At 37.3% G+C, this 25,193-nt stretch overlaps 2 protein-coding genes across 5 annotated transcripts in view; both read right to left on the bottom strand.

Moving 5' to 3' along the window:
* The window catches only part of DR1 (down-regulator of transcription 1), a 112,154-nt gene that overhangs the window by 1,718 nt on the left and 85,243 nt on the right, over nucleotides 1-25,193 (bottom strand). The gene's annotated exons all lie outside the window — the stretch shown is intronic.
* FNBP1L (formin binding protein 1 like) overlaps nucleotides 1-25,193 on the bottom strand; it is a 107,203-nt gene that overhangs the window by 54,879 nt on the left and 27,131 nt on the right. The window lies entirely within an intron of this gene.

Here is a 25,193-nt window from a genome sequence, read left to right as displayed (position 1 = left end):
GGCTTCTATGATGATTAAGGAGGGGGGTGTGGGGGGAAACCCTGATTCAAAGCAAGGGAGGCTTTTTGGGAAGGCTACTTACTGCAATTTTCCAGAGCAGTTATCAGGTTGGCTTGGGTCCAGGGTGAGGGAAGCAGAGTGGAGAAAAGGGGTAAGATTTTGGACATATTCTGAAGGGAGTATCAACAGCATTTTCTGGTGTTCTGAGAATGGACTGTGAAAGAATGACATAAATTTTGTGTACCACTGACTAGAATAAGGTTGCTTTGAGCTAACGTGGGGCAATTAAGTGAACAAGTTTGAGGGGAAGACAACAGTTTTGGTTTTAGACAGTGAAGTTTCAGACATGCTTAGACATCCAGGTAGCTATGTTGAGTAGGCAGTTAAATAAGTAGTGTCTGGAATTAATTGGAAGTAGTACCCCTGAAGATACATTGTTAAGACACGATCCTAGATGCAGTCTCAGTTACCACTCTGTAGAGGTCAAGAAATTGAGGGGGAACCAGCAAAGGATTCTGACAAGGAGTGACCAATGAGGGATAAGTAAAACCAGAAAAGTGGTATCTTGGAAACCAAATGAATACATATTCTTTCAAGCAGAAAAAAAGTGATCCGCTTAGTCAAGTGCCACTGAAAGTAAGATGAGAACTAAAATCTGACCATTGGATTTAGCAATATGCAAGTCACTAACAATATCTCATACCTTCGTTCATAACAAGAACAGTTTTGTTGAAGTAGTAAGAGCAAAAGCCTGATTGAAGTAGGTTAAAATTAGGAGAGAAATTAGACACAGTGAATGTAGACACCAGTTCCAAGGAGTTCTGCTTTAAAGGAGAGAAAAGAAATGAATGATAGCTAAAAAGAGAAGTGGAATCAAGTGTGGGTAGGCTTTATATAGAAAAAACAATGATTATATGCTAATGAAAATGATACAACAGAAAGGGAGATAATGATAATGAAGAAAGAGGAAGAACTGAAGCAATAAGCACTGAAGAGATGAGATGCATAAATGAAGGGGTTGACCTTTACTAAGAGCATGGGAAGTTCAGTTACAGTAACAGGAGAGACAGCTTGGTAGATGGGGTGGTGGTAGCTGTGGAAATTCTCTTGTGAACACTTGTATTCTCTTTAGTAAAATACAGGGCAAGGCCATTAGTTGAGAATAAAGATACAGGAGGTGTTAGAGATTTAGGGGTTGGGGGAAGAGGTCCCCTTCCCTCTTTTGCATTTGTAACTTAAATCAATAAGCGCCAAATACATGACAACACAAAAACAAGGCAATTCTTCAACTTCTCCAAGTATAGTTTATAAATGAATCCACAAAAGGTTTAGTTAATAGAGCAATGTCTTTTAAAGGCAATGATTTAGCAGGTCATAAAAGACTCCATACAAAGAATAAAAAATAACTTATGAGAAGGTGAGGCTATGAGAATGTGCCTCTAAATTTCTAACCACAGGGGGCATAGATGACGAGGGCTCTGGCTGCTCCCACACCGTGACTGAGAAAAGCAGGGATGCAAAGAAAGATCTGGTTCAGGAGTCCAAGGGCTCTACTGATACATGAAGTTGGCTCAAGGACTCCCTAAAAGTCTTGCCGAACTTTCCTTAAAATTTCACTGCAAACTAGGCTGTTCCTATTCAATCTTCCTTTCTTCCTCCCCCTTTACCTCAAGGTCAGCCTTGGCTTGTGGTCTCACAGGGTTTTTTTGCCTCTGGCTCCCTCGTTTCCTTTGACAGGTTTCCCTCTAAAGCAGCAGTCCCCAACCTTTTTGGCACCAGGGAACAGTTTGTGGAAGACAATTTTTCCACAGATTGGGGGAGGGTAGGTTTCGGGATGATTCAAGTGCATTGCATTCAAGCTCTCCCCCTGCCAGTGCGGGCCAGTTCCTAACTGGCCCGAGTCTGTAACTGTCCTTGGCCCTGGGTTGGGGACTCCTCCTCTAAAGCATTTGATGCATGTTCAATCCCATTTGGGTGGCTCATTCTCAGAGAACCCAAATTAACACAGCTAAAATTTCATAAATGCAACAAATCTCTGGGAATAAAACCCCACCTCTGAAAATCAAAGGGATATTTTTATATCATGTTTTTAATGAAGCTGACAAACATAAAGCAAAGCTGCGAGAGAGAGGTTATACAAATTTGAATATAATTGTTTCCTGTCCTCTGCCTTGCTCCCCTCAAAAAAGCAACAAGCTAAAGTCCTTCGGAGATTAACACAGGAAATGAATGAACACAAGATCATTTGGGACATTCTATCTTCAGTGAAGTGTTAGGTACAATTCTTCACCATCTCTACTTTTGTGCTTTTTCTGACAGTACAACAAACTAAATAAATTTTCACAAAGCTTACACTGTATTTTATGCGATTAAAATTTTTGGATCTCACTTGTCACATTATGGCAGGGTTTCACTGAATATGCTTAAAAAAGGAATGTAAAGTCAAGGTTAGAGTTCTACTGTAGGTGTGTAAAGTTGTATTTTAATTCATTAAAAATAACCTAAAACTCTGAAATCAAAAAATTAAACTTGCGCCCTGGCTGGTATGGCTCAGTGGATTGAGCACCAGCCTGCAAACCAAAGGGTCGCCAGTTCGATTCCCAGTCAGCGCATGTGCCTGGGCTGCAGGCCAGGTTCCCAGTAGTGGGTGAGAGGCAACCACACATTGATGTTTCTCTCCATCTCTCTCCCTCCCTTCCCCCTCTCTAAAAATAAAAATAAATAAAAACTCTTTAAAAAAAACTAAACTTGCTATTCAAAGTTAAGCGCTCCTTCATAACATAGAAATTAAGTGGACATATAAATCCAAATCTTAAGCTACAATAAAAGACATTTCTTTTTTAAAGTATATTTTATTGATTATGCTATTACAGTTGTCCCATTTTTTTTCTCCCCTTTATTCCCTTCCACCCTGCAGCCTCCCTCCCACCATCACTCCCCCACCTTAGTTCATGTCCATAGGTTGTACATAAGTTCTTTGGCTTCTCCATTTCCTATACTATTCTTAGCCTCAACCCTATTTTGTACCTACCAATTATTCTTCTTATTCTCTGTACCCCCATTCTTTCCCCACCCCCTCCCCACTGATAACCCTCCATGTGATCTCCATTTCTGTTATTCTGTTCCGGTTCTAGTTGTTTGCTTAGTTAACACAAAGATATTTCTAAACATGGTATTACACAGTTACTGAGGTTGATTAGTTATGTCAACATATGACCAAGATTTTTTTCCCTTAAAAGAAAATTTTAAACTGTAGAGGTTTTACTAATTCCTTACAATATCCGTTTTAATTATAATGAAATATACATAAAATTTACCATCTTAGCCATTTTCAAGAGTACAGTTTAGTGACATTAAGTATATTCACCGTTGTGCAACCATAATGACTACCCATCTCCATAATCCTTTTTTATCTTGTAAAACTGAAACTCTGTACCCACGGAAAAACAACTCCCCGTGCTCTCCTCCCTTCAGCCCCTGGCAAACACCTTCTATTTTCTGTCTATAATTTTGACTGAAGTAATATGTTGTTTCACCATGGTGATACAATCTGAGAAATGTGTCATTAGGTGACTTCATTGTCATGTAAATGTTAAACAGTGTACGAAGACAAACCTAGATGACATAGCCTAGGTAACATGGTATAGCATGTTGCTCCCAGGCTCCAAACCTGAACAGCAGTTACTATACAGGCAATTGTAACACAATGGTAAGTATTATATATCTAAATATATCTTAAATTGGAAACTGTGCAGTAAAAGTACATTATAAAAGAAAAAATGCTACACCTACATAGGGCACTTACCATGAACGGAGCTTGCAGCACTGGAAGCTGCTCTGGGTGAGCCAGTGAGCGCTGAGTGAATGTGAAGGCCTCGGACATTACTTTATAAACACTCCCACGAGCCTTACCCCTGCTTCCTTCCAACAGGACCAGAAATAGAACACTAAAGCTGTCGACAATGCTCCATGAACAGGGGCGTGGGCTCGATTAATTGGAAACATCGAGGGGACACTGGCTGGGTAAGGGACAGACCACTACCGTGACTGTCAGGATCAGTAAAAATAAGAAATCAAGATGGAGACATAAAGGAACATAGGGAATTGCCATGGCAATATGGTTTTGGCTACTACACGTTGGAGCAGTGATCAGATTAAGGAACTTATGTGGTGTTCATAAAAAAGGGGAGGAGTATTTAACATGGAGAGGGTACAGAATTGAGGATTCAATTATTTTGACTTTGGAAATTTGTTTTTGGTTCCACTAATTTTATCTAGCAGAAAGGGCTCTCTCTGGCATTGAACTGATGGGGAAAAAATCTTATCTATGTTTTATATCATTGTAAGGACAGGAACAGCCTGGCCCCATACCACCACTGACAGCTTTTACTGCAGTGGGAGTGGCACTTAATACTTGTTAAGGTAGCCCCTGTGGACCGGCGTCCTAGTACAGGAGCTCAGGTCCTCAACAAAGAGTTTATAGCAACATGCACTGAAGATCAACAAGCTGGACCTGGGAGGGCTACAGTGCTCTCTGAATGTGGGGTGCTGGTGGGACAAGCTGCTTTGGGATGTGACAGGTCAGTGGCTGATTGGGATGTAATCTGTGCACTCAAAATGGAGGTGCTCTGAATGAGGGGGAATCTATTGCCAAGCCCCACAGATACTGCTATGGTCAGAGAAAAGAAGAAATTCCTCCTGAACCTCTTACCCTGCTATTACTTATAGAAAACTCAGCTCCATTATAATCTTACAAGAAAATAATTTAAAATGTGGTCCATTGTTGACTGAAGCATCGTTATGTGGCACATGACTGCTGTGGGTGCCTCATATATAAGTGGAATCATACAGTATTTTATTTCTTTTTGTGACTGTATTATTTCACTTAGCATAATGTCCTAAAGGTTCTTCCATATTATAGCATGTGTCAGACTTTCCTTCCTTTTTAAGGCTGAATAATATTCCATTTATGTGCATACCATTTTGCTTAGCCATTCATCTGTCAATAACACTTGGGTTGCTTTTACCTCCTAGATATTGTGAATAATGCTATGGACAAAGATGTAGAAATATCTCTTTAAAACCTTGCTTTAAATTATTTTGGGTATATACCCAGAAGTGGAATCGCTGGATCATATGGTAACACAATGGTTAATGTTCTTAATTGATTTTAGAGAGAGGAGAGGGGCAGCTGGGGGTGTGGGGGAGAACACTGATTTCAGGAGAACCTGACTGCAGATCAAACCCACAACCCTGGCCTATCGGTACAATGCTCTAATCAACTGCGCTACCAGCCAGGGCTATGGTTCACTTTTAAGGAACTGCCATACTGCTTTTTTCAGTAGCTGTTGCCATTTCACATTCCCACCAACTATGCACCAGGGTTCCAATTTCTCAACAGTTGTTACTTTGTTTTTCTTATAGACACCCTAATGGGTATGAACTGGTCTCACTGTCGTTTTGATTCGCATTTCTGTAATGATTAGTGATCTTGAGTATCTTTTCACGTGCTTATTGGTCATTTGTATGCCTTCTTTACAGAAATGTCTATGCAAGTCTCTTGCCCACTTCTTAACAGGTTGTTTAGTTTTCTGTTGTTGAGTTGTAGGAATTATTTATATACTCTGGATGCTATTCCCTATTCAGATATATGATTTGCAAATATTTTCTCCTATTCTGTCAGTTGCCTCTTCACTGTATTCTAGTGTCCTTTATTTTGATGAAGTTCAATTTATTTATTTTCTTTCATGGGCTCAAACATAAGAAATCACTGCCAAATCTAATGCCATGAAACTTTTCCTTTATGTTTTCTTCTAAGAGTTTTATAATTTTAGCTAATACATTTAGATCTTTGGTTCATTGCTCATTTTGAGTTAATTTTTATACACGTTGAAGGAAAAGGTTCCTCTTCATTCTTTTACATGTGAATATCCAGTTTTCCCAGCACCATTAGTTGAGAAGATTCCATTAAATGGTCTTGGTACCTTTGTTCAAAATGATTTGATCATAAATGTGAGGGTTTATTCTGGGCTTTCTGTTGTGTAACACACTGTAGTTTTGCAAAAAGTATGACATCAGAAAGAGTGAGCTCTCCAATTGTGTTCTTCTTTTTTCAAGATTATTTTAGCTATTCAGTGTCCCTTGAATTTTAGAACAATTTTTTTCTAGCCCGCAAAAAATTTCATGGGGATTTTAAGTTATATTGAATCTGCACATAAACTTTGGGTAGTAGTAACATCTTAATATTGTCATTCAGTACACGAACATGGATGTCTTTTCATTATTTGTGTCTCCTTTCACCAGTGTTTTGTAGTTTTTTTTGATGGCCTGTTTCACCTATCCATCAAAATCGGTTATTTATCACAAGTATTTTGTTATTTTTGATGCAATTATAAACAGGGTTTTCTTCATTGCCTTTTGGATTATTCATTGTTAGTGTATAAAGGCCCAACTGATTTTTGCATGTTGATTTTGTACCCTACAGTTTTACTGAATTTATTAGTTCTAAAAGTTTTTTTGTAGAATCTTTGGTGTTTCTTACCTATAAGATTGCATCATCTGCAAACAGAGATAATTGTGCTTCTTCCATTTGAGGAAAGACTTAAGAAATAAAATGGAATCATTACAGTCAAGCTACTAAATCATTAAATTAAGTAGGCTGAGCCATGAGAAAAGGATTCCATTCTTGCTTTAACTGGCCTAAGAACTTAAACTTTTTAATTTTTCAGTTGTGCCTGGAGATATATAGATATATAAATACTATAGATAATCCTCTGATAACCCCTGAAGAATTTAGAAAAGAATGTGCAGTAGCGAGATCATCTGACATCCATTATCCAGACAGCCTGATAGCTGCTTGATTACCATTTTGAACTAATCCAGGGGCTAAGAATGCAGGGCTGATTTCTTCTCAAAAATGTGACTTCTACTATAAAAGAAAGAAAACAACTCAGCTGTTGTTCCTCAGAACACTCTGGGTATTGCCTCATTGACTTTCCAATGTGCAAATCCGAAGACCCATAAATAAATATTTATCATTTATTTCTACCCAAAGCCTCCTGACTTTTGTGGTCAGTAGACACTTTCAGATTTGTATATCTTTTATTTCTTTTCTTGCATAACTGCTCTGGGTAGAACCCCCAACACCATGCTGAATGTAAGTCGCAAAAGCAGGCGCCCTTGTTTTCCTCTGAGAGGAAAAGCTTTCAATCTTTCACTTTGAGTATGTTAGTTATGGATCAGCAGGTAAATTTTAACTTGGGTCCTGAAAGACAGGTAAATACAGAACCTAAATGGGAAAGAGAAAGGCATTTCAGGAAAAAAGAACTACTTAATCCAAAGCAGGAAGAGAGATAAGAAAATAATTTTCTAACACATCTGTTAAAATCAGCCAAGATTAAAAGGGACAGTATCACCTAAGTCCATACAGTTCACTATCTAAAACATAACGGAGGTGGCTACTAAAAATAAGTGTATTATCCAAATTCTCTCTATCCTTGTCAATCAAATGATATGATACAGAAGATACAGAAACCCTGTGTGTTGTCAATCTATAAAGTCTATCGAACAAGATGTATGTACTACCTAGTGATAAAACCCCATGGGATGCAAGATAATGAACTCTTCTGCTGTTAGCAAATGCCCTTCTAAGTTCAATAGAAAGACGATCTTTTTTAAAAGTGGTCACCTTCTTAGAAAGAAAATCACCTGGTTAATTTCTGAAATAATTTCACTATGTAATTCTTTGATAAGTCACACTTGAAAGATATTTTTAAGCTATAAATTTCTAAAAAACAAATCATATATAAAGCTTGATATGAAATATTTTCAGATAGGTGACAAATTTTTAAAACTCTTATTCCATACCCTTCTAAAATAACTGAATTCACTAAAGTTCTCTTTTCTCTGAATACTCAAATGTAAAGCATAGTTTAGAGGATATTTTTAAATTATTTTTTTAATTGCAAAATATTCAAGCCTACAAGAGCGTGTGCAATAAATATGTACAGTTTCTATTACAAAACTATTTTCTGTATTTATTTCATTTAATGCTAAAATACTAATTTTAATATCAATATTATTTATTTTGGCATTTATTTTATTTAATATTGAAAGTCAGTTTCAATAACAGTATTTTAAAGTGTTCAGAATTCAGTAACTACTTTTAAAAACTTGGTAAAATTAAAGCATTTAAAATATAGGCCATATTTTAAATGTAAAATGAAATATATTTTAAAATGGCAAATACAAATATAAATTTATAAAATATGAATATGAAACATACATGGTACTTTAACATAATCTAACATATGTAATAAAATATTCTAAAATAAATTAAATCGATGCCATTTAGTTACATAACCTGAAAATAACATAAAATTTCATTTGACCTTCTTTTATAAGTAATCTTCCACTGAAAGACCTAATAACATCATTTTTATTGGATATATTCTTATACAAAATTTTCCAGTATGTGCTTATACACTCTCTGTATGAATAGAGCAGTTAAGAGAAGCTACAAACACCACATATTTTCCTCTGATGCTTCAAGTAATCTCATCTCTTGCATATTTCTGAAAATTTTTTTTGAATAGTCTTTTCTTTTCTTAACAGGGACTAAAATCTTTTTTACTGATAGATATCTATAGCTTTTAGTTCAAAATAGCATTTTTGGTTTGGTCTTTATCTCCTTTAGTTTCAGCATGGAGAGACAGGGGGTCCAACACAGTGACCTACATCATTTTTAGTACTTTCATGTTCATATTTACTTATTCAGAAAGTCTGTGAATTAAATTACAATTAATCTTGCTACAGAGCATGCTTCTGTAGCAAGCATTTTCTATCATTTTCTATCATTTTCTTCTTCTTCCTCTTTAAAATTATGGAGTTATTAAAGAGTGTCCTTTGGCCCTGACCGGGCAGCTCAGTTGGCTAGAGCCTCATCCCCATAAGCCAAGGTTGCAGGTTCGCTCTCTGGCCAGGGCACATGCAAGAATTAACCAATGAATGCATAAACCAGTGGAACAACCAACTGATGTTTCTCTCTCTCTCTCAAATCAATTAAAAAAAAAAAAAAGAGTGACTTCTTTTAATCTGAAATTCTCATGTAGCATATATAACTAGCTAGGCACCTAGAAAGATGCAAATGATTCAGATTTTTTAAATTCCAAAATAACTGCATTATACCAACAAAAATGGTGGCACATCAGTACATTAAAACAGCACAGTGGTAAATTAGATCAAACATCAAATCTGCAATATCTATGCATGAAGAGTATGTCAACGCTTCCTGTGTTCATTTAGAGTATATATTTAGCTTTTAGTGGACAATAAACTCTTAAGTATAGGATCTATTTACAATCCTTGTATCCTCACCTACCTCAGTATCATTTACTAGCTCTTGATCTCTGAGCCTCAGGTTCCACAGCTGTAAAACTGAACTCTAATGTGAGAGTATAAAATGAAATTTAAATAACGCATTCAATGCAATACTTGTCCTGGTGGCTGTTATTCATTCATTTAATTAAACAAGTGAATGCATGTTGAGCTTGGCGCTTGGGATACAATGTGAGTAAAAATAGCAAGATAACGGTTATTTTTTTTCTCCCCAGAGGTTGTAGGTATACTTTTTTAATGCACTTTTTATTGACTATGCTATTACAGTTTACTTTTTTCCCAGAGGTTGTAGGTATACTTTTTTAATGCACTTTTTATTGTCTATGCTATTACAGTTGTCCTATTTTTTTCTCTTCTTTATGCCCCTCCGCTCCGCACCTCCCTCCCACCAGCATTCCCCCACCATAATTCATGTCCATGGATTGTACATATTAAGTTCTTTGGCTTTCCCAGTTCCTCCTATACTATTCTTAACCTCCCACTGTCTATTTTGTACCTACCATTTACGTTTCTTATTCCATGTACCTTCCCCCTCCACTATTCTTCCCCCGCCCCCCGCTGATAACCCTCCATGTGATCTCCATTTCTGTGATTCTGTTCCTGTTCTAGTTGTTTGCTTAGCTTGTTGTTTTTTTTTTTCTAGGTTCACTTGTTGACAGTTGTGATTTTGTTGTCATTTTACTGTTCATAGCTTTGATCTTTTTCTTAGATAAGTCCCTTTAACATTTCATATAATAAGGGCTTGGTGATGATGAACTCCTTTAACTTGACCTTATCTGGGAAGCAATTTATCTGCCCTTCCTTTCCAAATGGGAGCTTTGCTGGGTAGAGTATTCTTGGATGTAGGTCCTCACCTTTCCTAACTTTGAATACTTCTTTCCAGCCCCTTCTTGCTTGCAAGGTTTCTTCAGCTGATAGTCTTATGGGAACTGATTTGCAGGTAACTGTCCCCTTTCCTCTTACTGCATTTAAGAGTCTCTCCTTATTCTGAACCTTGGGTAATGTAATCATGATGTGTCTTAGTGTGTGCTTCCTTGGGTTCAACTTCTTTGGGACTCTGAGTTTCCTGGACTTCCTGGAAGTCTATTTTCTTTGCCAGAATGGGGAAGTTCTCCATTATTTTTTCAAATAAGTTTTCAATTTCTTGCTCTTCCTCTTCTCCTTCTGGCACCCCTATGATTTGGACGTTGAGATGTTTAAAGTTGTCCCAGAGGTTCCTAAGCCTCTCTTCATTATTTAAAATTCTTGCATCTTCATTCTGTTCTGGTTGAATGTTTATTTCTTCCTTCTGCTCCAAATCGTTGATTTGAGTCCCAGTTTCCTTCCTGTCACTGTTGGTTCCCTGTACATTTTCCTTTAGTTCACTTTGCACAGCCTTCACTTTTTCCTCAATTTTGTGACCATACTCAACCATTTCTGTGAGCATCCTGATTACCAGTGTTTTGAACTCAGCATCTGATAGGTGGGCTATCTCTTCATTGCTTAGTTGTATTTTTTCTGGAGCTTTGATCTATTCTTTCATCTGGGCCATATTTTTTGTCTTGGAGCACCTGTTACATAGTAAGGGATGGAGCTTTAGAAATTCACCAGGGCAGGGCAACCCACCATCACTGCATTGTGACACTGTATGTGGAGGAGGCGTCCAAGAGGGAACAATGCCGCCTGCTTGGCTGGCTTTCAGTCACTTTCCCTGCTACCCACAAGCAAATTGGGCCCTTCTGGTGCTGATTCCCAGGTGGGTGGGTTTGTGTACATTCTAGGACCCTGTGGGTCTCTCCAACAAACTCTCCTGTGAGACTGGGAGTTTCTCCTGCTGCCACACCCCCCACAGGTTTTTACAGTCAGAGGTTTTGAGGCTTTCCTTCCCCACACTGGAACCCTGGGTTGCACAGTCTGTCTCACTCCCCAGTTCCTCCTGGTATATCCGCACACAAATATGGGACCACCCAATCTGCCAGCCACAAGAGAAGATGGTTCTTCAATCAAGTAATCACAATTTCTCTTTAATTTCATTGGTTAGTACTCTCAGGATAACATTAAATACAGTAATGATGATTAACAATATTTAATGGTCAGGTTCATATATCTGAACCTGGACCAACACAGGTTTTATATCTTCAAGCACTGTCAATATATGAATGCTATATTGCCAAAACAATGAAAGAATTGTTCTCTGTAGGAGTCCTTTAAAATAGTATATGCTTTTAGCACAATTAAGGTGATTTTACTGATCCAAAATAAATTCACATACTATCAGAACATATCTGTTGTGTGAAATAAGGTCTATACCAATATATTATCTAACATTTTCCTTATTTAATTCTCTAATTTCTGATAACATGATAGCATCCATATCGCTGTTTCATTTTTCCACCTATCCCTCTCATGTCACAGTTCTTCATAATTTGGGGATCTTATGAATTTGATTTCTGTCTCACATTACCCTCTCTATTGTTCAACACTGCTCTGCTTCCCAAATCTCAAACTTGAGCACAGGATCATTCAGTGGTTACTTAAGGATAAAGCCAGGACTACAGTTTGGGATTAACTACTTTAAATCTAGTTTTCTTCATATTATACTCTTTTGCCCTGGCTCAGATTTCATCATCATCTGCTTTCATTGTAGTCCTTGAACTATTCTGGACCACTTCATGCCACTGTTCCCTCGTCCTCACACCAATAACACAGTGTTACAGTATCACAGTATCCGGGAGCTGACATTTTATCCTGTCCTGAGACCAGACAACACAGTTATAGCAAAAAGGAGAGTCAAGAACACAGCCAGTCTTTACGTATATGTATTCACATGTTAACATGAAGATTACCTAGAACAGAGCTAAACATTGCTTTGCACAGTTTCTCTTTGACTTCTTAACTTTCTAACCCACCTGAGCTCGTTTTCCTTCCTACTATAGTATCTTTCCCTTTCCCCTGTTTTAGACTCTAATCTACTCAATGATCACAATTTTAAGTATGAAATCTAATCATAGGCCTTTAGGGCTAGAAGGGACTTCAAAGATTGGCATCTCTATTTACAGATGAGGAAACTGAAGCCTAAAAAGTATCTAGATGACTTAATTAGTTTTTCCTGTGTTGCTCCTTCAAATCAGTACACTTAGTGAAGTAAATGCTCTCAGACTGTATTTATTATCTAGAAAGCAAATGGGCTTCCTGGATCTAATCTAATCTGAAAAGATACTTGGTTGTTGGTATATTCATGGGAATAACTCCAAAAAGTGACCTCATATTACTTAGCATATAATTATGATATAAACACTGAGATTATTTAGCTATATCTGTATAGACTCTATTATATTTTGGAAGAAGCAGAACAGGTGCAGACAGAACTTTTGTGGTTCATTTTCAGAAGTATCGTGGGAAAATCTTAATATTTAGAATTAAGAAATTATAATGTTAGCATTTAAAGTAAATTTTTATATGACAGATACAGAAGTACTGTACATTAATCTAATCAGAAGAGTCTCTAAGATTCAAAGCAGTAATATTCAGAAAATATGTACACAACTTACCTGTTCTTTATTCTTTCTTGTATATAATTATAATATTGGTGGGAGGCACTGAAATGCCTTCAATTCTCTTGCACATTAGCTTAAACTACGTACTATTAATAATACATTAATTTACATGGACACTTTGTCCTTACATATTGGGTCTATGTGATTCTTATAAAAACATAAACTAGCTTGGGAGCAGGTGCGATAGCTGCTAGCTTTCATTCCCATTTACCATTACTGTGCATAGTATTCTGAATGAATCCACAATTTCAGACTTTTTAAAAAGAACTTCTGCCCTAGCTGGTGTGGTGCAGTGGATTGAGTGCAGGCCTGAGAAGCAAAGGGTCATGGGGTTGGATTCCCAGCCAGGCCACACACCTGGGTTGTGGGCCAGGTCCCCAGTAGGGGGGGTACATGAGAGGCAACCACACACTGATGTTTCTCTCCCTCTTTTTCCCTCTCTCTAAAGATAAATAAATAAAATACATTTTTTAAAGATATACTAGGAGAAAAGTACATATCTGGAGGAAGTTTAGCAGCTAAGAAGAAATGGAAAAAAGGCAAACAAAAATGTTCAGGTTAGTAATGTGTTCTGGTAGATTTACATTAAATAAAATAGACTAAAATTTTATATAGAGAGCAACATTTTGCCCTTTTTTTTTTTTTGCTTTTTTTGATGTATTTCCCTGTGTATTTCCAAAAAAGATTGAGGAGAATTACTAATGATTACACCAAATTAAACCATTTATTCATAGCTGGCAAAAAAATACAGTAAGGTACTAAAAAAAGTATTATAATTAGACATCACTGTTATTTTTGTTGAATTCCCAGCTCAGAAGTAAAGTGTTTTGAAACTCAATTTCTCTTGATTTTTACTATGTCGTCATTTTAGCACAGTAATAAAATTAACTTATAGGCTTATAAGTGTGACTTAATAAACTGGTTAAAAATTTTGACTACTGTTCTTTCATCCCACAATTACCATATTTTTCGGACCATAAGATGCATCTAGGTTTTAGAGGAAAATAAGAAAAAAAATGTGGTAAAATATTTAATAAATAACATAATATTTCCCCAATGTAGATGTAAACGGAACTCAACAGCAGCATTAACAACCATTATTACTGACTTTAAGCTTTAAGTATGGAAACTCCTCTAATCATCAAGGAACCCCAAGAACTCCTCGTCACTACTGCCCACATTTATGAAGCTCAGCTCCTCAGAATCACTAGTATCACTGTCTTCACTCTGTTCATGGAGGATGTCATCTTCAGAGCCGTCTAAGGCATTGCTGATGCCCCATTTTTTGAAGGACCTCACAACGGTTTCATCCTTAGCTGACTGCCGTGCAGTTTTCACCCGCTCACAAACTTGGTATAGTGGGCCTCTGCATTCGTCCAGTTGGTGTCAGATCATGATTTCCGGCAGCCAGCCATCCATTTGTTCCACTCTTCTCTCATGACAACTTTAAATGGCTTGTTGATGGAAGTGTCCAAAGGTTGAAACTGGCTGGTAAGCCCCCCCAGGAATTACGGCTAGATAGATTTTCTCTTCTTTAAATCTCTTTTTTGTCGCTTCAGTGATATGTGCCCTAAACTGGTCAAGCACTAACAGAGCAGGTTTTTTTAGAAGCCCTCCAGGACGTGTGGACCACACTTTTCTATCCATATCTTCACGCCATTTTTGTCCATGCATCCTTTGTCGGGAACATGAACAATAATTCCTCTCGGGACTGCCTCTTTTGGCATGTTTTTTATCTTGAAAATCAGCATTGGTGGCAGTTTGGTGCCACCTGCACAGCAGGATGACACAACTGTGTAATGGGTTTTATCATGTCCTGAGGTTTTCACGGTTATGGTTTTGGCACCTTTCACATCAACAGTCTTGTTTGATGGGACATCAAAGGTTAACGGGACTTCATCCATGTTCCCAATCTGGCTTACGGTATTTCAAATCCATTTTTCTTTCTTGCGTCCAGTACAAATTTGTGAAAAGACACAATCTTGGATTCATATTCTATAGGCATTTTTCGTGCAATCCTAGTTGTGGTGCGCACAGCAAGGCCACACCTCTTCATAAACCTGTGGCACCATGATGGTGACCCAGTGACATCCTCCGTGCCTTTCTCTGCAGCCAGACGTTTGGCTTCATATATGATCATTTTTGTAGATACCGGAAAGCCATTGTTCCTGTGACGTGTGATCCACTCTTTCACAGCTACTTACTCTAACTGTGGCCATTTTGCAGCATGCCCAAGAAAACATTCTGTTTTGTCCATTTTTTGCAGTTGATCCTGTTTCCTCCATTCCCATATCATTTTTTCAGTTAGAGGTGGCCCAAAGTGCTGCTAACAGCTGGCCTTGATGTGTAGCCTGGTCCTTCCCACAAGCACCCAGGCCCAGCAGAGGCAGCAACAAATTGTGGATCACTTGTAGCTCCAAACAGGTTTCTGAGAGCCAGTCACAGGCACCATCTTACACTGGCCTGCAGAAGAGGTCCAGAACCAACACACCTAGTGTGAGCTTCAGACAACATCAAAGCATTATCCGTAAGTTTCACAAGCAGCACAGAGAGATCTCAGTAGGTTCAAAACCCTTGTGAGGCAAATTCCACTTCATATAGTCAGCAAATACACAGCAGCTTGCACGCCATGGTCAAGGTTGAGCCTCATAGTTGACCAGCCTGAGGGTTGATCCCATGCATGAAAGGATCGATAGAAACCAAGACTCAATTACAACACGAGGGCCCAAATAACCCACAGAAGGAACATTCCTGGAACACCCCACTCAGTTGATCAAAAAGATTGCACCATGGGCCCACAAGACACCTACTACATAAGGCCACGTCACAAAAACTGGGAGTCACAGAGAGACAGCCAAAATAGGGGGATAAGCAAACAGGCCCCAAATGAAAACAGGAGATATCTCCAGAAAAAGTTAAATGAAATGGAGGCAAGCAATTTATCAGATACAGAGTTCAAAGCAATGGTTATAAGGATGCTCAACAGCATAATAAAGGATATGAAATCTATTAAAAAAGGGCCAGGCAGAAATGAAGAATATAATATCTGAAATGAAGAATACACTAAACAGAATAACAGTAGGCTAGATGAAGTAGAAGATGAAATAAGCGATTGTTAGACAAGAGAGAATAAAACACCCAATCAGAGCAGCAAAAAAAAAAAAAGAATTTTTAAAAATGAGGATAGTGTAAGAGAGATTTGACAACACGAAGTGTACAGTATCTGTATCATGAATATACCAGAAGGAAAAGAGAGCAAAGAATCAAGAACCTATTTGAAGAAATGATAGAAAAAACTTTCCTAACCTGGAGAAGGAAAAAGACACACTAGTCCAGGAAGAACAGAGAGTCCCAAGAAAGATGGACCCAAAGAGGCCTACACCAAGAAACCTCATAATTAAAATGGCAAAGGTTAAAGACAGAGACAATCTTAAAAGCTGCAAGAAAAAGAGTTAGTTACCTATTATACAATGGGGCTCCCATAGGACTGTCAGCTGATTGCTCATCAGAAACATTTCAGGACAGAAGGGATTGGCATGAAATATTCAAAGTGATGAAAAGCAGGGACCTACAACCAAGACTACTTTATCCAGCAAGTCTATCATTTAAAATTGGAGAAATAAAAAACTTCCCAGAGAAGCAAAATCTAAAGGAGTTTGGTACTACCACCAAACCAGTATTACAAGAAATGTTACAGGTCCTGCTTTAAAGAGGAGGAGGAGGAGGAGGCAGAGGAGGAGAAAAACAGAGAAACATAGTTAAAAGAATAAAATGGCAATAAATACATACCTATCAATAATCACTTTAAATGTAAATGGCTTACATGCTCCAATCTAAAGATATAGGGTAGCTGAATGGATAAAAAAACAAGAACCCTAGGTATGCTGTCTGCAAGAGATCCACCTCAGAACAAAAGATACACACAGACTAGAAGTAAAAGGATGGAAAAAGATATTTCCTGCAAATGGAAAGGGGAAAAAAATGCTGGGGTAGCAATACTTACAGTGGGGAGGGGAGACCCCAAATGACCCGAAAACCCTAGAATTTAGTTACAAGAAATTGTGTACTTATTCTTACATGTTTAAACTTCAGTTACCTTCAAAGTATTCTCCATTTGATGCAATACACCTACCAAGACTTTTTTTCTACTGCTCAAAATGGTTTTTGAACTGTTTTTAATGATTTGTGCACTATATTTTGATGACCTTTAGTGCTTCTGCTGTGTTGTTTCACCCCTTCCTCATCAGCAAAATGTTTCCCATTGAGAACTCTTTTCATCCAGGGAAACAATAAAAAAAAGGTACTCAGAGCAAGGTTGGCTGAATAGGGAGGGTGAGGCACAGGAGTGATGTGGTTTTTGGTCAAAAACTGCTGAACACTCAGCATGGTGTGGGCAGGTGTGCTCATAAATCACCCATCACAAAATGGGCAAATGCACTGAAAGCGTCTCACAACACCACCAGCTGGTACACTGATACAGGTGCGTTCCTAGAACACTCACCTAGTGGGGGAAGCCTGTACAAGGACCCGCCCTCCAGAAGATAATTCTGGTTTTGGACTCCTCTCCCCATATATCTGACAAAACAGACTTTAAAACAAAGGCTACAGTAACAGACAAAGAAGGACACTACACATAATGATTAAGGGAGCAATCCAACAAGAGGATATAACCCTTGTGAACATTTATGCAACCAACACAGAAGCACCTAAGTATGGAAAGCAAATCCTGATGGACATAAAGGGAGAAATCAACAGAAAGAGAGTCATTGTCGGAGATTTTAAAACCCCACTGACATCAACGTGCATCTTCCAGACAGAAAATCACAAAGAAATGGTGCCCTTAAATGACACACTAGATCAGATGAATTTAATTGCTATCTTCACAGCATTTCAAACCCACAGCAAGAATATACTCTTTTCAAGTGCACATGGAACATTTTCTAGGTCGGACCACATGTTAAGACACACGAGTCTCAATAAATTTAGAAAGACTGAAATCATATCAAGCATCTTCTCCAGAGATAATGGCTTGAAACCTTGTTATAGAAATCAATCACAAGAAAAAAACTGAAAAACACACAAAGACATGGAAGCTAAATAACATGTTACTAAGCAATGAATGGGTTAACAATTATATCAAGGAAGAAATCAAAAGATACCTTGAAACAAATGAAAATGAGATCCCTGGCACATGTGGCTCAGTAGACTGAGTGCTGGCCTGCAAACCAAAGAGTCGCTGGCTCAATTCCTAGTCAGGGCACATGCCTGGGTTGCAGGCCAGGTCCCCAGTGGGGAGTGTACGAGAGGCAACCACACATTGATGATTCTCTCCCTCTCTTTCTCCTTCCCTTCCCCCCTCTCTAAAAATAAATACATAAAATTAAAAAAAAAAAAAAAGAAAGAAAATGAGAACACAATAACCCAAATCTATGGGACACAACAAAAACAGCCCCAAGAGGAAAATTCATAGCATTTCAGGCCTATCTCAAGAAACAAAAAAAGCTCAACTAACAATCTAACTTTATACTTAAAGGAACTACAAAAAGAACAATAAAGACCAGAGTGAGAAGAAGGAAAGAAATAATAAACATCAGAAAAGAAATAAACAAAATAAGTCAAAAAATACAAAAGATCAATGAAACCAAGAGTTGGGTCTTTGAAAAGATAAACTAAACTGACAAAACTTAACCAGACTCATCAAGAAAAAGAGAAAGGACCCAAATAAGTAAAATCATAAATGAAGAAAAATAACAACTCACATAAAAAAAATACAAAAGATTGTAAAACATTACAAACTATATGCCCACAAATTGAACATTTTGGAAGAAATGGATAAATTTCTAGAAACATACACTCTTCCAAAACTGAATTAGGAAGAATCAGAGAATCTGAATAGACAGATTACAACTAGTGAAAGTGAAGCAATAATCAACTCCCAACAAACCAAAGTCCTGGACCAGATTGTTTCACAGGTGAATTTTACCAAACATTCAGAGCAGAATTAACCCCTATTCTTCTCAAACTGTTCCAAAAATGCAAGAGGAGGGAAGACTCCCAAGCTCATTTTAGGAGGCCAGCATTATCCTAATTCCAAAACCACATAATATACTACAAAGAAAGAAAATTATAGGCCAATATCCCTGATGAACATAAATGCTAAATTCATGAACAAAATAGTAGCAAACCAGATCCAGCAATACATTTAAAAGATAATACACCATAGTCAAGTAAGTTTTATTCTGGGGATGCAAGGTTGGTACAATATCTGCAAATCAATAAATGTGATACATTACATAAATAAAGTGAAGGACAAAAATCACATGATCATAGCAAGAGATGCAGAAAAGTCATTTGATAAAAATCCAGTACCCAATTATGATAAAAACCCTTAGCAAAGCAAGAATAGAAGGAACGTACCTCAATGTAATGAAGGCCATATGTGGCAAACCCACAGCCAACATCATACTCAATGGGCAAAACTACCAGCATTTCCCTTAAAATCAGGAACAGACAGGGACGGCCACTTTCACCACTTTTATTTAACATGGTGCTGGAAGCAACCAGACAAGAAAAAAAATAGAAGGCATTCAAATTGGAAAGGAAGAAGAAAAGCTGTCATTTTTTGCAGATGACATGCTACTGTATAAAGAGAACTCTAAAGATTCCACAAAAAAACTAATAGAGCTGATCAATGAATTCAGTAAAGTAGCAGGATACAAAATAAATATCCAAAAATCAGTTGCATTTCTACACACCAATAGTGAACTATCAGAAAGGGAAACTGAGAAAACGATCCCATTCACAATTGCTTTGAAAAATATAAAATAGCCAGGAATAAATTTAACCAAGGATGTAAAAGATGTGTGCTCAGAAAATTATAAAGCGCTGAAGAAAATGCAAAGGATACAAATAAGTGGAAGCATATACTGTGTTGACAAATAGGAAGAATTAACATCATCAAAATATCCATACTACCCAAAGCAATCTAAATGTTCAATATAATTCCTATCAAGATATCAATGACATATTTCACAGAACTAGAACAAACATTTCAAAAATTTCTTAGAACCACAAAAGACCCCCAATAGCCACAGCAATCTTGAGGAAGAAGAACAAAGTTGGAGGAACCACGCTACCTGGTATCAAACAATACTTCAAGGCCATAGTAATCAAAACAGCATTGTACTGGCATAAAAACAGACACATAGATCAACAGAATAGAATAGAGAGGCCAGAAATAAACCCACACCTTTATGGTCAATTAATATTTGACAAAAGAGCCAAGAATATACAATAGGATAAGGATTGTCTGTTCAATAAATGGTGTTGGGAATACTGGATACATGAAAAAAAATGAAACTAGACCATAAACAAGAATAAACCCAAAATGGATTAAAGACTTAAATGTGAGACTCAAAACCAAAAAAATCCTAGAAGAATACATACCCAGTAAAATCAAGAACATTTTGTGTAGCAAAATTTTTTGTCTTATTTATATATCTCCTCAGGCAAGAGAAACAGAAGAAAAAAAAGTAAACAAATGGCACTACATCAGACTAAAGTTTTTGCACAGGAAACCATGGACAAAATGAAAAGACAACCCACTGAATGGGAGGACATATTTGCCAACGCATCTGATAAGAGGTCAATATCTAAAATTTATAAAGAACTTATAGCCCCAGCTGGTGTGGCTCAGTGGACTGAGCGCCAGCCTGTGAACCAAAGGGCTGCAAGCTCGATTCCCAGTCAGGGCACATGTCTGAGTTGTAGGCCAGGTCCCCAGTAGGGGGTACACAAGAGGCAACCAAACACTGATGTTTCTCTCCCTGTCTTTCTCCCTCCCTTCCCCTCTGTCTAAAAATGAATAAAAAATCGTTTTAAACAATTTTAGAAGAAGTTATAAAACTCAACACCAAAAAAACAAACAATACCATTTTTTAATGGGCAAGGGACCTGAAAAGACACTTTTCCAAAGAGGACATGTAGATAGCCAAGACATAAAAATATGCTCAACGTAATTCATCATCAGAGAAACATAAATCAAAACTACAATGAAATATCATCTCACACCTGTGGTGCAACCACTGTGGAAAGCTGTATAGTTATCTCAAAAAATTAAAAATCAAACTGGCTTATGACCCAGCGATTCCACTTCTGGGAATTTATCTGAAGAAACCTGAAATACTAATTAGGAAGCATATGTGTGCATTTTTATGTTCATGGCAGTGTTATTTACGATCGCCAAGATTTGGAAGCAGTCCAAGTGTCCATCGGTACATGAGTGGATAAAAAAGCTGTGGTGCATTTACACAACGGAACACTCCTCAGTCATAAAAAAGAAGGAAATCTTACCTTTTGTGACAGTATGGATGGACCTGGAGAACGTTGTGCCAAGTGAAATAAGCCAGTTAGAGAAAGCTAAGTGCCATATGATTTCATTCATATATGGAATCTAATAAACAAAATGAACTAACAAGCAAAACAGAGACAGACTCATAGAGAGCAGGCTGACAGCTGTCATGGAAGCGGGGCTAATTAGAGGGAAGGAAGGTGGAGGAGTTGAGCAAAAAACATCTCATGAACCAGGGACAACAATGTGGTGATTGCTGGAGGGAAACGGGGGGTGGAGAAGATATGAGAGATAAGTGATGATGGAGAGAAACCTGACTTGGGGTGGTGAACACACAACACAGCGTACAGATGATGTGCTGTAGGACTGTGCACCTGAAGCCTGTTCAGTTTTGTTAACCAGTGTCACCCCAACAAATGCAACAAACAAAATAAAATAAAAATAATTAAAAACAATAAATCCAGGGCTTAATTTCAGGCATATCAAATCAATCTCAGGAGTGAGATGTCCATGAATTTTGATGTACAACTAAGTTTGGGGACAACGATCCATAGTATACATAAACGTTAAGTATGATTTAGGCAGTTCCTAGTAACACTAATGTTACATCTAGTCCATCTGGGTTGGAGGGAAAAGTGCCAGGTAGAAGTCCTCTTGGGAAATCAAGTGGAGCAGTGGTCGGGGTTCAGATATCTGTTTATTTGGCAGATGTACTAAGGCAGTAGTATGTCAAGATCTGGAGTGCTGGCAGGAACTAGGAAAACAGTAAGGCCAGAGTTCTCCAGGGGGATTAAAATACTAAACACAGGTAAAATAACCAGTTCAAAAACTCTAAGGCAAAAATCTAGATTTTTACCTGGGACCACCAAGGCATACACAGTGCTACATAGAGTAACTATCATAGCCTAAGTTTGGAAAATTTAATTTATTTTAAGGCCTTGTGGTTTTAAACATCTATAAGAATAAGCTAAGAAAGTGCTTGACACAGGAATTATGCATAGTAAACACTCAATAAGTGTGTTGAATAAAGTCAATTTTTTAGTTCAAAATGTTTTTAAAAAGTATATTTTTTCTTCTAGTCTTCGAAAACGTTTTAAAATTCTGGGAAATAAACGAACACAGTTAAACACAGGTGAGGGTGATAGGTTTAATGTCACACTCATGATTTCAGCACAGAAACCTTTTTCTTGTTGAAAAAAATTTAAAACAAAATAATACACATCTTTCTTAGTCATTAAGATCTGCAGAAGAGTACTGTGTGTGATTTTTTTTAAGTCCCTAATATTTGACTGTAGAATGCAGATGATGTTAAGTTTTCAATAGCAGATTTACTTTCTAAATGTTTTTCTTCAGCTGATTTATATATGAATGGACTTTTTTTTTTCAGTTTACACCTGTTCATTTTGAGAGACCTCACTGGCAGTGAAGGTTAATCAAAGACTGAGTATTTACCACCAGCAATAACTTTAGGAGATAGAATACTCTAGAGCTCAGATCCTGGAGCCGGACTACTGGTGTCTGAATCCCAATCCCACCCTTACTGGCTCCTTAGACCTCGCCCAAACTACTTAGTCTGTGTGTCTCACTTTCCTCATCCATAAAGTAGGGGATAATAATAATACGTACGTGGTAGAGTTTTTATTAAAAGTACACGAATATGTATATGTAAAACATATATGGTAAGTATTCAACATGTCAGTTACTTTTTACTAATTTGGAACAACCAAGTACTGACTATAGTTTTACTGAACCTTTCAACTTTTTTTTTAACTGAATTTTTTTTTAATTTTCATGAAGATACCACATATACAATGATATAACAAAAAAGCTGTATCGAACATTCAATACATCAAAAATCCTGCTCTTATTTTAAATAAGCTTTTAAAGATTTTTTTTTTAAGGTAGCGTATGCCCCAACTCTTAATTCAATTTAAACATGCTACCCGATGAGATTAACAGTGGGAAAAGCGAGCAGCCACGGCCCTGGACATCTCTGTGCATGTTCTTACTGATATGCTAAAAATGCAGGGCCTCACCTGCTCTTTACTTGAGGACCTTTTGACTTTTAACTTTTCAAAGGAGCTTTGTGTTGTCAACCATGATACAAATTTTTGAGGAATGCTTGTCCTTCCTTGAAATTACATATATAGATTATAGATTAGATCATTCAGTGATTTTAATTTTGTGGTTATATATTAATAAATACCAGATTTTTTAAAAATGTAATGTCCCTGTAAAAACAAAATAGTTTCTCTTTACAGACTAGCATGTAAATTCATATAATCAAGCCCAGAATTGTGTGGCTCAGATAGCTGGGTGTTGTCCTTCAAAGCTTAAAGGTCGCTGGTTCGATTCTCAGTCAGGGCATATATATGCCTGGGTTGTGGGTTCAGTCCCCAGTCAGGATGTGTACAAGAGGCAACCAATCGATGTTTCTCCCTTTCTTTCTCCCTCCCTCTCTAAAAATAAAAATAAAATCTTTTAAAAATAAAATAAATTCAAATAGTCAAAGTTTTAAATTATGAGCAAATCGAGTTATATTTTCCTAGTTTTGTTCTTGCTAATATTAAAGTTTAATATAAAAGCTATAAAAATTTAGAAAATATAATACTAACTCTATCTCCTGATAATAAATACCAGTTAATATTGGATGCTAAACAGTCTTGTGGCTTTCTACGGATCATAGAAAAGATGCATTCCAGGCAGTTAAATATTATTGCCCAGTCATATACATACATCTATGCACTTCCTTTGAAGAAATAGATTTTTTATTATAAAAACTAAAGAGATCAGTTCATTGTTTTAAGAAGGAATTCACTCGCAGATTTCCTTGAGAAGAAGCTATGTTTATCCACTTTAACTTTGTAAAAATCTATGAAAGGCCTGTTATATACTAGAGGTATATTCATTAAGGTCACTTAAAATGATTTAAAGTTTACAAAAATTAAGCTTATATCCAACTTTTCATGAAGATTTAAAGTAAGTCTGTTTATATACAGGTAGATATATACAAGACTTCAAAATAGATATACAACCTCTACTACTTAAGAAGTAAGTGGTCTATTATATGGTTCTCAACCAAGGTTAATTTTGACCCCTTCCCACCCAAGGGACATTTGGCAATATCCAGAGACATTTTTGGATGTTACAACAGGGAGAGAAGGGGGATTGCTACTAGTATCTAGTGGGAAAAGCAAGCTGCCACGGCCCTGAACATCTATACATGTTCTTACTGGATATGCCAAAAATGCAAGGCCTTGACTGCTGCTCTTCACCTGAGAACCTTTTGACTTTTAACTTTTCAGAGGAGTTCTGTGTTGTAATCCATGAAATAAATTTTTAAGAAGGAATGACTGTCCTTAAAATTACAGATACAGATTACAGATTAGATGCTGCTAATCCTCTTACAATGCACAGGTCAGCTCCCCATCTGTTTTAACAAAGAATTTCCTGCCCAAATGTCAATACAGCCAGCGTTATGAAACCCTGGACTACACTTCTTCTGAAAGTTCCATTGGTAATGCAGAGACTGGAAGCCCAGAAATTATTTGAAAACTACTTAAGTGAACAAGAATGCTCTGAAGAACTGACCTGAGTGGAAAGAGAAGGTGGGAGAAGCAGGCTGTGGCCTTTATAAGCCCTTATCTGTTTAAAAGACACATACATAATCAAGATGGAAGCCAGGAGCGTTTTAAGATAAACTTTAAAGGATGGAAAATGGGGGTGATGAGATTTTGGGTAACATGCTAAAGAGGAAATGACAGCTGCCCAAACTTGAAATTAGAAATAAGCATTGAGCCCTGGCTGGTGTGGCTCAGTGGACTGAGTGTTGGCCTGCGAACCAAAGGGTCACTGGTTCGATTCCCAGTCTGGGCACATGCCTAGGTTGCAGGCCAGGCCCCTAGTGGAGG

Source organism: Desmodus rotundus, chromosome 3 (assembly GCF_022682495.2).
Source record: "Desmodus rotundus isolate HL8 chromosome 3, HLdesRot8A.1, whole genome shotgun sequence".
NCBI classification, from domain to species: Eukaryota; Metazoa; Chordata; class Mammalia; order Chiroptera; family Phyllostomidae; genus Desmodus; species Desmodus rotundus.
Note: the sequence above shows the minus strand (reverse complement) of the source record. Positions and strands in the feature narration are given on the sequence as shown.